We start from the raw sequence: 12,912 nt of genomic DNA, 5'->3' as shown, positions 1-12,912 counted from the left end.
TTAGAATTTTATGAATGATTACACTAATTTCATAAGGTTATGAGGTGTATAATCTCTTAACATGTTTTTAACGTTTTTTTTTTTTTTTTTTTTTTTACAGATTCGAGGTAAATATACGAGTAAGCAGAAAAATCAGCAGAGGGAGATCGGAGCAGGTGTTGTAAATTGACCCATTTTTATCATTTTCTCCCCTTTAATTTTCTTATGTTTTTTTCACAAAGTAACTGACATTATCATATGGTGTACTACATTACCCATAATCCCCAATCAAGGTCTATAAATAGACCTCACTTCCTCCTTTTGTTCTTTTGCTGAGGTGTGGGTGTTTGAAAGGACACCCAACCATGTCCTTTGAGTCCTTTCCTTAGGATGCGTTATGTAAGTTTGTTTGACAATTGTATGATTTGAATTTGCTTCTATTAATTGGGTTTAATAATTATTTGGATTGAATATATATTGTTTATTTATGAATTGGTTTTATGAGTCTGATCACCTTTTTGTATGGTTTGTAGTGACTAAAGACCATCACATTCATCCTATCCCTCCTGTTTATTCCATCCTGATAATCCTGTCCTGTTAACATCCGTCATGTGAACTTGCTCCCAGTATCCCCATGTGCTTTGGGTTGTTTAAGGAGTTCAAGATTTAAGCATCATGAACATAATAAACTAAAGACTATAATGACAAGAACTTTTCCAGTGTTTTAATCAGACACACCACCAAGTCTCTACAATTCTGACGAACTTTGGATACTTAACAGCTGATATCCAACAAATGGTCCTTCGAGCCGGAGGTAGAGATTTGGTGGAATGGATTACCATGCAAGACCTGCAGCACGGCGCAGCGTAAGAATGAGAAGACCTCCTGCCCGTTTTGCAGACTGTATAGTACGAGAATGTGCTCCTCCTCCCCCTTCATCAACAACAGTTGTAAGTGATCCTCACCAAACAGATAATGGAAATCCATGTTCCTTGAAGCCTGCTCCTTGCTCATCTGTTGAATGTGACCAGACTCAGTCTGAGTTACTTAATATGGACGTTAAACAAGAAATACTTGGACTTAAGGGTATGCTTGGTGAGCTTATGTCTAGAATGTCACAGTTTGCAGTTTCTTCTAAACGTTCTGATCTATCTGAGTCTTTTGATGTTTCCAATGATGATGATGATGATGAGAATGGCTTAGATAATCCACCTATTGTTCAGGAACTGTGTGCATGTATTAAGAATGTTGAACAGAAATCTACATGTGAGCGTAACTCATTAGCTGTCCCTTCACCACTTCCATTGAGTAGACCTAGCTCTCTGCCCCTCCCACCTTCCTCATTATTATGTAGTCCACCTCAACATATGCATACACATGATGTATCACGTTTGCAGTCAGGTACTATGATCCAGCCTTCTGTAGTTCCCTTAGTTCATGATCCCTCTAATTCTCATTCCCCTCAAATGCAAGCACCTCAGACATTGGTACAACAAGTTGGTTCACCACAGCCTGGTGCTTACTTGCCTTGTAGCTCTTTCTCGCCACCTTTAGCTCATATGCAGTTGTCGTCACAGATAACATCACCTCAGTTACTTCCTCAGACTCAGCCAATTCCTCATGTATCTTCAGCTAATGTAGGTCATCATCTTCAGGCTGTAGGTAATTTAGGGAATCCTCTTGTACAACAACCTGCTCCATTTATTCGACCGATTGTTCCTACTAGTCAGGCAAATGCAATCCCATTTTTTCATTCCCACCAACATCCCCAGCCATACTATCCTTCATACCATGTCCCTCCTTATCCTAATTCTCGTGTTCAGGGACCTTCTTTTCCCTTTTTGGTGAATGATGATCCCCAAGAATTTGTAATGTTGCAGTTAGCTCTGACAAATTTGTTGTCACCTCATGAGACAGAACATTACAAATACCACATCTTGTTGGATCATTTAAAATTTCCTCCTGCTCGTGATCTAGCTTTGGCTTATGCTAATGATCCTAGACCATATAGTATGGCCCACTTTGCATTACAACAGAAATATGGGCAACCCCATCAATTAGTTTTGAGAGAAATTAAAGCCATTCTAGCTCTTCCTAAGGTGAGACCAGGTGACAGCAGAGCATTTGGTAGCTTTGCATTGAAAGTCAGAGCTTTGGTTGGCATGCTCCAATCTTTGGGTCAAGATCATGCCCAAGCTGAACTTACCTGTGCTTCTCATGTACAGCGACTACTTGGTAAACTGCCCACAGAAAATGTGACCAACTTTGCCCGCTATGCTCGTGCTGTCCTACATGGTCAAAGCTACAACCTGATTAATTTTTCTGCCTGGCTTCAAGAAGAGGCCGAATGTCAAGCAATGGCTGATCAAGTTAGCGACATCCCAAACCCACTCCTAAGTAAGCCTCATTCAAAGACCCACACTAATAGTCGAACAGTTTTGTACGGAGCTAATGGCAGTTCTGCTGTATTAAGATCCACACATAAGCAATTCCAAATTGTAAGAGACGGAGAGCAGAGTTCCAAGTACTCATGTGTATATTGTTCCAGTAGAGAGCATTTCATTGGCCTGTGTCCTTCTTTCAAAGCTTTAGAAGACACTAAAAAGGGTGCATGGATTAGACAGAATAAAAGATGCTGGAGGTGTGGGCTTAACCATCTGGCTGTTGACTGTGACCTCAAAAAACCTTGTCCACAGTGTAAAGGTCAACATCTTGGTATCCTTCATGGAGTTAACTGCCGTGATCAGGATAATGGTACATTCTATCTTAGCCGACTTGGAGGTTCCAGCAAGGTGCTGTTGAAAGTTGTTGAGGTACTTATCCATCATAAAGGCCGATCTATGAAAACATATGCCATCCTTGACGACGGATCAGAACGTACCATGTTGCTTCCTCGAGCATCTGACTATTTGGGCCTCAAGGGGCAAGCTGAATCCCTAATTGTTCGCACTATACGGCAAGATACTATTGCACTCGAAGGCTCTGCTGTAACCTTTGAAATATCCTCAACTGTCCACCCAGAAAGGAAGTTTACCATTTCCAATGCCTTTTCTGCTGCCAGATTGGGATTGGCAGAACAGACGTACCCTGTTGAGATTTTGCAGAGACGCTTTAGACATCTCCGAGATCTACCACTTCCTGCATTCACTAACGTCCAACCACTTATCCTTATCGGTGCAGACTACCCACACCTGATAAACCCAACTGATCAAGTGTATTTCGGACCTCCTAACTCCCCTGCTGCTATCCATACTAAATTGGGTTGGGTACTGCAAGGCCCAATACCATTTCCTAACAGTGATGAGATGCAGTGCCTTTTTACCCTTACTAACCCTGTAGAGGATCTTCGCCATGATGTGGAGAAATTATGGCAATTAGACATTCTCCCTTTTAGGAATGAGAAGGTCATTACTAGGTCCAAGCAGGATCAAGAGGCTATGGACTTGTTATCCTCTAAGACCAAAAGAGTTGAGGTTGATGGTGTGCAAAGGTACGCCACTCCTTTATTGCGTGCTGCTTCTGCCATTCAGTTAAGAGCTTCCCCCAATGCAGTTATGTCCTCCCTAAGGGGTATTGAACGCCGCCTCCAACAAAACCCTAAATATGTGGCTGTCTATGACCAAGAAATTGCCAAGTTGGAGAAGGCTGGTTATATTTCCAAAGTGGAACCTTCCCATGACATGCTTTCTGAATCATGGTATATCCCTCACCATCTTGTGGAGCATAATGAGAAACCACGAATAGTTTTCAATTGTTCTTATCCGTACAAAGGTACATCATTAAACAACCAGCTTCTTCCTGGTCCACCATTGGGCCCCTCCTTACTTGGTGTCTTACTTCGATTCCGCCAGTACCCAGTGGCAATTAGTGGAGACATTAAATCTATGTTCCACCAAGTTAGGCTATTACCAGAAGATCGTCCTCTCCTACGTTTCCTGTGGCGCAATATGCAACGGTCAAATCCACCTGACGTTTACGAATGGCAAGTTCTGCCGTTCGGAACCGTATGTAGTCCATGTTGCGCAATATATGCTTTACAAAAGCATGTCTGTGATCATTCAGAAGGAAATGAAGATACAGCAAATTCCGTACTTCAGTCATTCTATGTAGATAATTGTTTAGAGAGTTTCCAAAATGTGCAAGCTGCAAAGAACCACCTTGATCGCATACGTTCTTTACTGATGAGTGGGGGATTCGAAATCAGACAGTGGGCAAGTAATAAGTCTGATGTTGTCAGACATCTTCCTCCTGAAGCCAGATCTGAGAGTTCTGAACTTTGGATCAGTCAAGACCATTTGGACCCTAAAGAAGGAGCTTTGGGTCTGAGCTGGCACTGTCCCTCTGATACCTTGGGGTATCGATCCCGAACTATGGAGTGTAAAGAAATAACTATGCGTAATATCTATAAAGTTCTTGCTAGTCAATATGACCCGATAGGGTATATTACACCATTCACAACGAGAGCTAAGGTCATCGTACAACAATGCTGGATGAAATCTCGGGGATGGGATGACCCTCTTATGCCAAGTCCTATTCAACAAGCCTGGAAGGCTTGGGAAACTGAACTCCCTGATCTGTCATTGATACAGCTTCCTCGCTGTTATCTAAATTCACCTTCAGAGCAAATTGTATCCAGGGAGTTGCATATATTTTGCGATGCCTCAGAGAGTGCATATGGTTCAGTAGCCTACTTAAGAATGGAAACGGATAAAGGTGAGGTAACTACTTCCTTCATCATGGCAAGTTCTCGAGTTGCCCCAAAAAGGCAGATATCCATCCCTCGCCTTGAACTCTGTGCTGCTCTAACAGGCGCACAACTTTCTAAATTGCTGCATAAAGAACTGACACTCCCTTTGATGAATACTACTTTATGGTCTGACTCAACAACTGTCTTGTCCTGGCTGCATTCCCTCTCCTGCCGTTATAAAGTTTTTGTAGCCAATCGAGTCACTGAAATCCTGGAACTGACTGATCTATCTTCTTGGAGATATATCCCTTCTGGGCAGAATCCAGCAGATGATATAACTAGAGGCAAAACACTTGCTGAGCTAGCAAAATCTGATCATAGATGGAGACAGGGCCCATCATTCTTGAAATATCCTCCACATCAGTGGCCCCAAAATCTGGTGCCCAGACTTGATTGCCCTGATCCGGAACTTCGCAAACCACTCTTTTGTGGGTTAACACAACTGGAAGATCTTACACTCCCAGACCCGTCCTGTTTCCAGTCATGGGCAGAATTGACATCTGCCGTAACTGAATTACTGCGACGACATAGCTCAGAATCTTGTGACCCTTCCTCAGTCCAAACTCTACTCTTAAGGCAAGCCCAGCAACAAAGTTTTCCCTCTGAGTACCAGTGTTTAAAGAGAGGAAAGCCCATTGAACATCAAAGTCGTCTCCTTACACTTTCTCCTGAATTTCGAGAAGAAACGCAACTTATAGTGGTGGGTGGCAGACTAAGACGAGCCGAGGATTTGGAGCCTGGAATGGTTCATCCAGTCGTCCTTGACTCCATGCATCCATTATCCAGTTTAATCATCAAGGACTATGACGAGAAACTTTTCCACCCTGGTCCAGAGAGAGTTTTCTCAGAACTACGGCGCAATTATTGGATAATTAGAGGAAGACAAGCCATTAAAAAACATCAGTGGTCTTGTTTGGAATGTAGGAAGTGGAGAGCTAAGCCATATATCCCCAAAATGTCAGACCTTCCACTTTCCAAGCTTAGAGTGTTTAAACCCCCCTTTTGGTCCACCGGAATGGACTGTTTTGGTCCCTTCCATGTCAAGATTGGTCGGAGAACAGAGAAAAGGTGGGGCATTCTGTTCAAGTGTCAGACCACTCGATGCCTACATCTTGATTTGTTAACCAGGTTAGATGTGGACAGCTTTCTAATGTCTCTACGCCGTTTTATATCCAGGAGAGGTAAGCCTTATGAGATTCTTTGCGATCAAGGAAGTAATTTCCGTGGAGCTGCAAGAGAGTTGAAGGAAGCTTTCCAGAACCTTACCTCAGAGTTACAAGTCAAACTGGAAAATCAGCAGATTCAATTCAAGTTTAATCCTCCACAAGCTCCTCATTTTGGGGGATCATGGGAAAGGGAGATCCGTTCTGTTAAGACAGCTCTGCGGGTGGTACTTGGCAACCAGACTGTATCAGAGGAAGTCCTACGGACAGTTCTTACAGAAGTTGAAGGAGTGTTAAATTCGAAACCACTTGGTTACACCTCTTCTAACATTACAGACCTTGATCCTATTACCCCAAATCTCCTCCTCATGGGGCGGCGAGATTCTTCTCTACCCCAGGTGATTTATGCCAACACTAAGCTCCTTGGCCGTAGATCTTGGCGTCATAGTCAGATCCTTGTTGATCAGTTTTGGGCATCCTTTATTCGCAACTATCTACCAGGTCAGCAGCTTCGTCAAAAATGGAATAGAGAAAACCCTAATCTAATTGACTCTGCTGTAGTGTTAGTTATTGACCCACAACTCCCAAGAGCATCATGGCCTGTTGGCAGGGTAGTACGCCTTCTACCTAGTCAGGATAAGCGTATTAGAGCAGTTGAAATTGTTATTAATGGGAAAACTTATATACGTCCGGTTGCTAAATTGATCCCATTATCAGAAATGAAGTAATAGCAAATACATGACCGTATTTGGGGGCGGCTGTTGTAAATTGACCCATTTTTATCCTTTTCTCCCCTTTAATTTTCTTATGTTTTTTTCACAAAGTAACTGACATTATCATATGGTGTACTACATTACCCATAATCCCTAATCAAGGTCTATAAATAGACCTTACTTCCTCCTTTTGTTCTTTTGCGTTGGTGAGGTGTGGGTGTTTGAAAGGACACCCAACCATGTCCTTTGAGTCCTTTCCTTAGGATGCGTTATGTAAGTTTGTTTGACAATTGTATGATTTGAATTTGCTTCTATTAATTGGGTTTAATAATTATTTGGATTGAATATATATTGTTTATTTATGAATTGGTTGTATGAGTCTGATCACCTTTTTGTATGGTTTGTAGTGACTAAAGACCATCACATTCATCCTATCCCTCCTGTTTATTCCATCCTGATAATCCTGTCCTGTTAACATCCGTCATGTGAACTTGCTCCCAGTATCCCCATGTGCTTTGGGTTGTTTAAGGAGTTCAAGATTTAAGCATCATGAACATAATAAACTAAAGACTATAATGACAAGAACTTTTCCAGTGTTTTAATCAGACACACCACCAAGTCTCTACAATTCTGACGAACTTTGGATACTTAACAGCTGATATCCAACAGCAGGTGATCAGGTAAAGAAAAACAACAGCTTTGTAAAATTAGGCTGTACGTATGTACGTACAGACAGACAGACAGACAGACAGACAGACAGACAGACAGACAGACGGACAGACGGACAGACAGACGGACAGACAGACGGACAGACAGACAGACAGACGGACAGACAGACGGACAGACAGACAGACGGACAGACAGACAGACGGACAGACAGATAACAGGCAGCATACCAACGTTTAACCCCCCCAATGTTCAAATCAAATCTACGCCCTTGGGCTGAGGTCTTGTCTTCATCTCCAGACTGACTTTGGCTGTGATCAAGCTTTTAGTTTGATTTGGTGTATCTGTCTCCATTGTGTTGGGCCTAAGTAGAACCTCTGTCCGTTGTCTTATTGCTTACATCTATGATTGCGATTTCAAAGAGAGAAGTGACCCTTAATTTGAGTTGTCTAAGGTAAATACTGATCTAGCCTTATTAAATGATGACTCTGTTTTCTTTTCCTTTGTTGGGGTTAGTAGGAAGGTGGGTGCCATTTTGTTTTGTATTGCCTCTTTTCACCTGGTTATGTTAGATATAGGGAGTTAGTTTGGCCTTTTGTATTTTGTAGCAGTTAGTTGATTTTTAGGTATGTGTTAGCTTTAATGTTTGTTGTTTTGGCCTTGTCCCCTTCTGAAGCTGATACCCTTTTTATTATTAATTTGCTTGTTTAATTATGTAAATAAACTTCTCTTATGTTATATCTGACTAGTTGTTGGGGCTTATTGTAGTCATTCTGGGCCTGGAGATGGGGTTTCCTTTGCTGTTGCACATTCTGCGGTGATCTGCCCCTAGACCAATTGGGTTCGCAACAGTCATACTATGCCAATCATGAAAATAAAGATAAAATGCAAATAGTTTTAGCCATGTATATATTGCAGCAGTTTGACAGTTTATATTAAACAATATTTTTCCCAAATTTAGGATAGATCAGTGATATACACCATTGGCCCTATTTTAACAATCTGAGCGTATAGTCTAAAGCGTATGGCGGAGATGCACTTAATCACAGAAAAAAACGTTCTGCATGCCAGTCGCATGGTCTAAAAGGGTTGTACCTAGTCTCTTTAATGAGTCATGGGTTTGTTTTGGGCATAACGTGCAATAAACCAATCAGAGTCTCATCTCTCATTCCCTTTAAAAGCCAGTTGCGTGTATGTCATGGTGGATTAAAAACACAAACGTTTTTGAATTTAGAGGTGTCATGAACTGAGAATTTTTTGACATATAAGATTGACATATACTGGTTGCCATTTTTCAACATCAGATGTTTTCAAAACAATTCCTGTTTCAAAAAGAGGGTCATAAACACGAAGGACAAGCCTATTACTTCTAAATTATGATGTGTTTTTATGTACAAATTTTGCTAACATAAGTGAACCTCAAAAAACATAATATAATATTTAAAAAAATACGTTAATGACCTCTTTAAAGAGTGCTTAATATATTTATAATTGATACAGTATGATTAAAAAGTTTACATGGAATCATATCTAAAAACATCACACAGAGTGTAACGCAGTTAGTAGCTGGGAAGGAAGGAGGCGGGAACCGGTGAACGTTCAAAAACTTTTAATTCAAAATAAATAAACAAAACGAAAGTAAAACCGCGGGCAGCCCCTCACGGACGACTGCCCGCAAACACACAAAATAAAACGTGGGCAGCCCCTCACGGACGACTGCCCACTAACACAAACACACGTAAAACAAAACTAAACATAAACTCCAGGCCTGGTCCTCTCTCGTCTTCCGCAGCCCTTTGCTCTCCTTATATGCTCCCGTCACATGGCCACGAGACGAGACCGGTGTGCTCTCGTGGTCCCTCGCCCCGCTGCCTGTCACACCACACAGAGTAATACCCAAAAACATTTGTATATAACTGACTTTCTCAAAGACTTTGATTCATTTATATCATCATACATCTCATCTGGTTTGCATGCAGAAGCTTCTCTTTGTTCAGACCAACCGTTAGAAATAACGTCAAAAAATGATTTGGTAAAAAAATAAAAACCCTGTAAATGTATTATTTTGAATCATGTACATATTTGCAGATGTCTGCATGCATTTATTTGTGCAGCCATGTTATGAAGTGAGTTAATAAAAGTTGGAAGCTTTTCTGAAGCATATATTTTGATTTGATTTACAAAATTACACCTTTCATCATGTGATGCAGTAACTAACAGCAGGTCATGATTTATGCATTACGTTTATCTGAAGGAATGAATGGGACATCAAACCCTGCAAGAGAAAGACTATAATTAAAAACACTTGATCAAGTATACATTTGTTGTATATATTTTGTATGGACTTCAGGCTTGTGCAACATTCAGAATTTCAGAATTGGCCTCAATTTGATTCATGAATTGGAATCTGAATTGAATTGACTCCGCCCCACAGGAAGTTGAATTTAAATTGCAATTGGAATGACAGGAAGTGGAATTAAATTCATGGCAATTCAAAGAAATTCCACAGTCACACAACAGAAAGAATGTGTTGAATCTCTCATACACTCAGGGTAGAAAGGTTATTTTGGAAATTGTAAGTAACAGTAAGTGCTTACTGTTATAAGTTACCCATTTTAATGTGGTTTGGATTACTTTATTTGGATTACTTTATCAATGCAAAGCAATTTCCTTTTAATATGATTAGTAACTAATTGAATTACACATTTTACCTCAGTAATACAACAATTACATTAATTATGTAATTAAAAAAACACAATTTCCTTACACTTATCTACACTGTAAAAATATTACACATTATCTACTTATCTACATTATCTACTTATATTGTTATGGTTACAATATTACACATAATATTTAAGTATAGTTTTTAATGATGAATTAAATATTATTAGTGGAATGTGCTTTTTAATTTAAGTTGACTTTAAAAAAATATATAAATTAGATTAGATTGATGTGGGCACAAGTAGAAACAATCTTGTTGTTGCACTAGCATTAGAAAAGTTAATTAAATAATAATACTTGCAGTTGTTCACATCACAACCTAACCATAAGCTTCTGCACAGAGGTAACGATCAAAACTTCAACAAACAGAAATTGTTTCAAATGTCAAACATAAATGAATATTATACATTAGCAGATGTTTCCCTTCACTCAAAAACACATTAAACAACACTTCATTTCAATATTTCCAGCCATATGCAAAGCATGCTGGGAACTAACAATGGTGTCTCTAAATAAAACTGCACAATTTAGCTAATTCTCTTCAAATAAAGAAGTAACCTTATTTTCCTTAATTTTATCAGCTTAATCGGTTCCTCAATTCAAGCCTTAAAATTGATTACATTTCCTTAACAAACTATGAAAGTGTATCTCTTGGTTTTATTTATATTCAACGCCGAACCACAATTTTCTTAAGAAAATATACACACTATATTTAATGATCAGCCCATGATTTGTTTTTTTTACTGTGTACTCCTCAACCCTGCTTACATTTTGTTCTAAAATATAGATAATGATCTTTGCCCCCCAATGTTGTTGAATTAGTTTTGTTCCAATATTATTTTCATTTCAAAGTAATCAAATAACACAAAGTTATTGTAAATGCAGTTATCATTAATTCCTGTGCAAAACTCACTGAGCAACACTGAAGCATCTAATTCTCAATCACTCCTCAAAAGTTTTATCATTGAGTCTGCAGCGTTCTGGTCTGAAGATTTTTCCTGCAACACTAAAGATTCTCTACACAGGTGCAGAGGAAGCTGCTGGACATTACATTTTTTGATTTTTTTTCTTGAATTTCAATTCTGCTTACTTTAATTTAAATTCAAATTGTAATTCTAGATCCTGTTTTTGACATCAAATCATATTCAATTCAAATTCAAGAATTGAGTTAGAATTTAGGAGTCATTCACAATTGAATTCTGAATTGTGCACAAGCCTGATGGACTTACGCATGAATATCACTTACCTTCTGAAATTTCAAAATAATATACAGAAGACCAGCAGTTCAATTCAACTACAAGATACAAAAGTAAGAACTTTACCATCTGATCAACTTCTAACATCAGGATATGGCATAAAAGTTACAATATAGTCTTTCTTTTCAACATGAAGATTTTCATCATGATGGCATGATATGGGCTGTATTTCACGTCTCATTTCAACACATTAAAATCATAAATACATTTACTTTGCTTTCCCTTTCTGATACAGTAACAGCAAATCTTGCAATAAGAATATATTTAAATTCACTCATAAAAAACACTGCAAAATAAACAAATGTAAGTTCAGTGTAGCAGATCTATATCTTTATAATTTGGACCACGTGTGTTTAGCCTCTTGTCTTTCCAATAAACTATAGCGATAGACGCTATTTATCAACTAGATTTTATTTACACCAAGTGCAAATAACGTTTTTTCTTAGCAATAGATGATATTTACACTAAGTGCAAATCATTGTTTATGCTATTTACTAAGTGAAAATAGTGATACATTCTATTTACACCCTGTAAAAGTGTTTGCAATATGTTTAAATAGTAATTAAATGCTTTATTTGGACAGATACACTATTACAGAGATACACAGACATACTATTTGCACCTCACTATTGTTGTACATAAACAGGATAAAATAGTGTAAATGATTATATTTATTCAAATTATTAAATGGATGCCGCCTTAATGGGACAATAAAAGCCCTCCCTACATACCCCAAAATATGCTTTTATTATTATTAAACATTTCGTTGGGAATTTATTTCCATTTTTAGAACATTTTCTTAATTTTTGTTGAAAGTAAATGCCTTTCTGATGTGATATGTAGCGAGCTCTGCAAATGCGGATTCGATCACATCAAGAATATCTTATGCTTTACTCACTACGCCACTGAAACATTAAACAGCACTTGCCAACAAGACATGCTATTTGCACTTGATGTAAATATATGGTCCGTAAACTATTAGTATGACTTAAAATATGCTGTTTAAGAACAATTCAACAGTGTTAAACTTTTCAGGACTCCAACTGTGGACTTACTTTGGCTGTTGATTGTGCTCCTTTGTTTTTTGAAATAAAGAATCAGACAGATGATCAGCGATATGAGGACACACAGAGACACTATTGTGGCCATCACTGCTGCGGTCAGATTAGTGGTCACTGCTGCACTCGGGTCAAGGTTGCCTTCAGTCTGAACAACAGGACTGTCAGATGAGGTTGGAGCATCTGTGGTCACTAGAGAAACTTAAATAAACATCATATCTGTCAGGTTGATTAGGTTATTTTCTATCACTTTATTTTATTCCTCTTTTTTTCTACATCAATCTATACTCCATACCCCATAAGGACATTGAGAAAACAATTTTGTGATATATTTGTGATAAAAAATAACAAAACTCAAATATCACAATGTCACATTGCACAAGTATTCATATACTAAACTCAGTACTTAGCACCTCTGGCAGCAATTGCAGCCTCAAATCTTTTTGGTTAGAGTGAAGCAAGATTTCACTGGCATGTTCAATGTTTTCCCAGCAGGCACACAACGTCATAAGACATTGATATTTAGTTATATTTTGGTAGCGACGTCAGTGACCAAAATTCTACGTCAGCTCAATGTCTAATGCCAACGTTAATTTGACGTCCAGT

General features: G+C 38.8%; 1 long non-coding RNA gene across 1 annotated transcript; it reads right to left on the bottom strand.

The window, feature by feature from the left end:
- Positions 1 to 9,343: 9,343 nt before the first annotated feature.
- LOC137083755 (uncharacterized) lies at positions 9,344 to 12,596 on the bottom strand. Its single transcript, XR_010906595.1, has 3 exons — positions 12,304 to 12,596; positions 11,239 to 11,286; positions 9,344 to 9,543 (listed from the first exon to the last, which is right to left on the bottom strand). It is a non-coding gene; the product is annotated as an uncharacterized lncRNA (long non-coding RNA).
- Positions 12,597 to 12,912: the final 316 nt, after the last annotated feature.

The sequence above is a fragment of the Pseudorasbora parva genome, chromosome 7 (genome assembly GCF_024679245.1).
Source record: "Pseudorasbora parva isolate DD20220531a chromosome 7, ASM2467924v1, whole genome shotgun sequence".
Lineage (NCBI taxonomy): Eukaryota > Metazoa > Chordata > Actinopteri > Cypriniformes > Gobionidae > Pseudorasbora > Pseudorasbora parva.
This window is presented reverse-complemented; position numbering and strand designations above follow the sequence as displayed.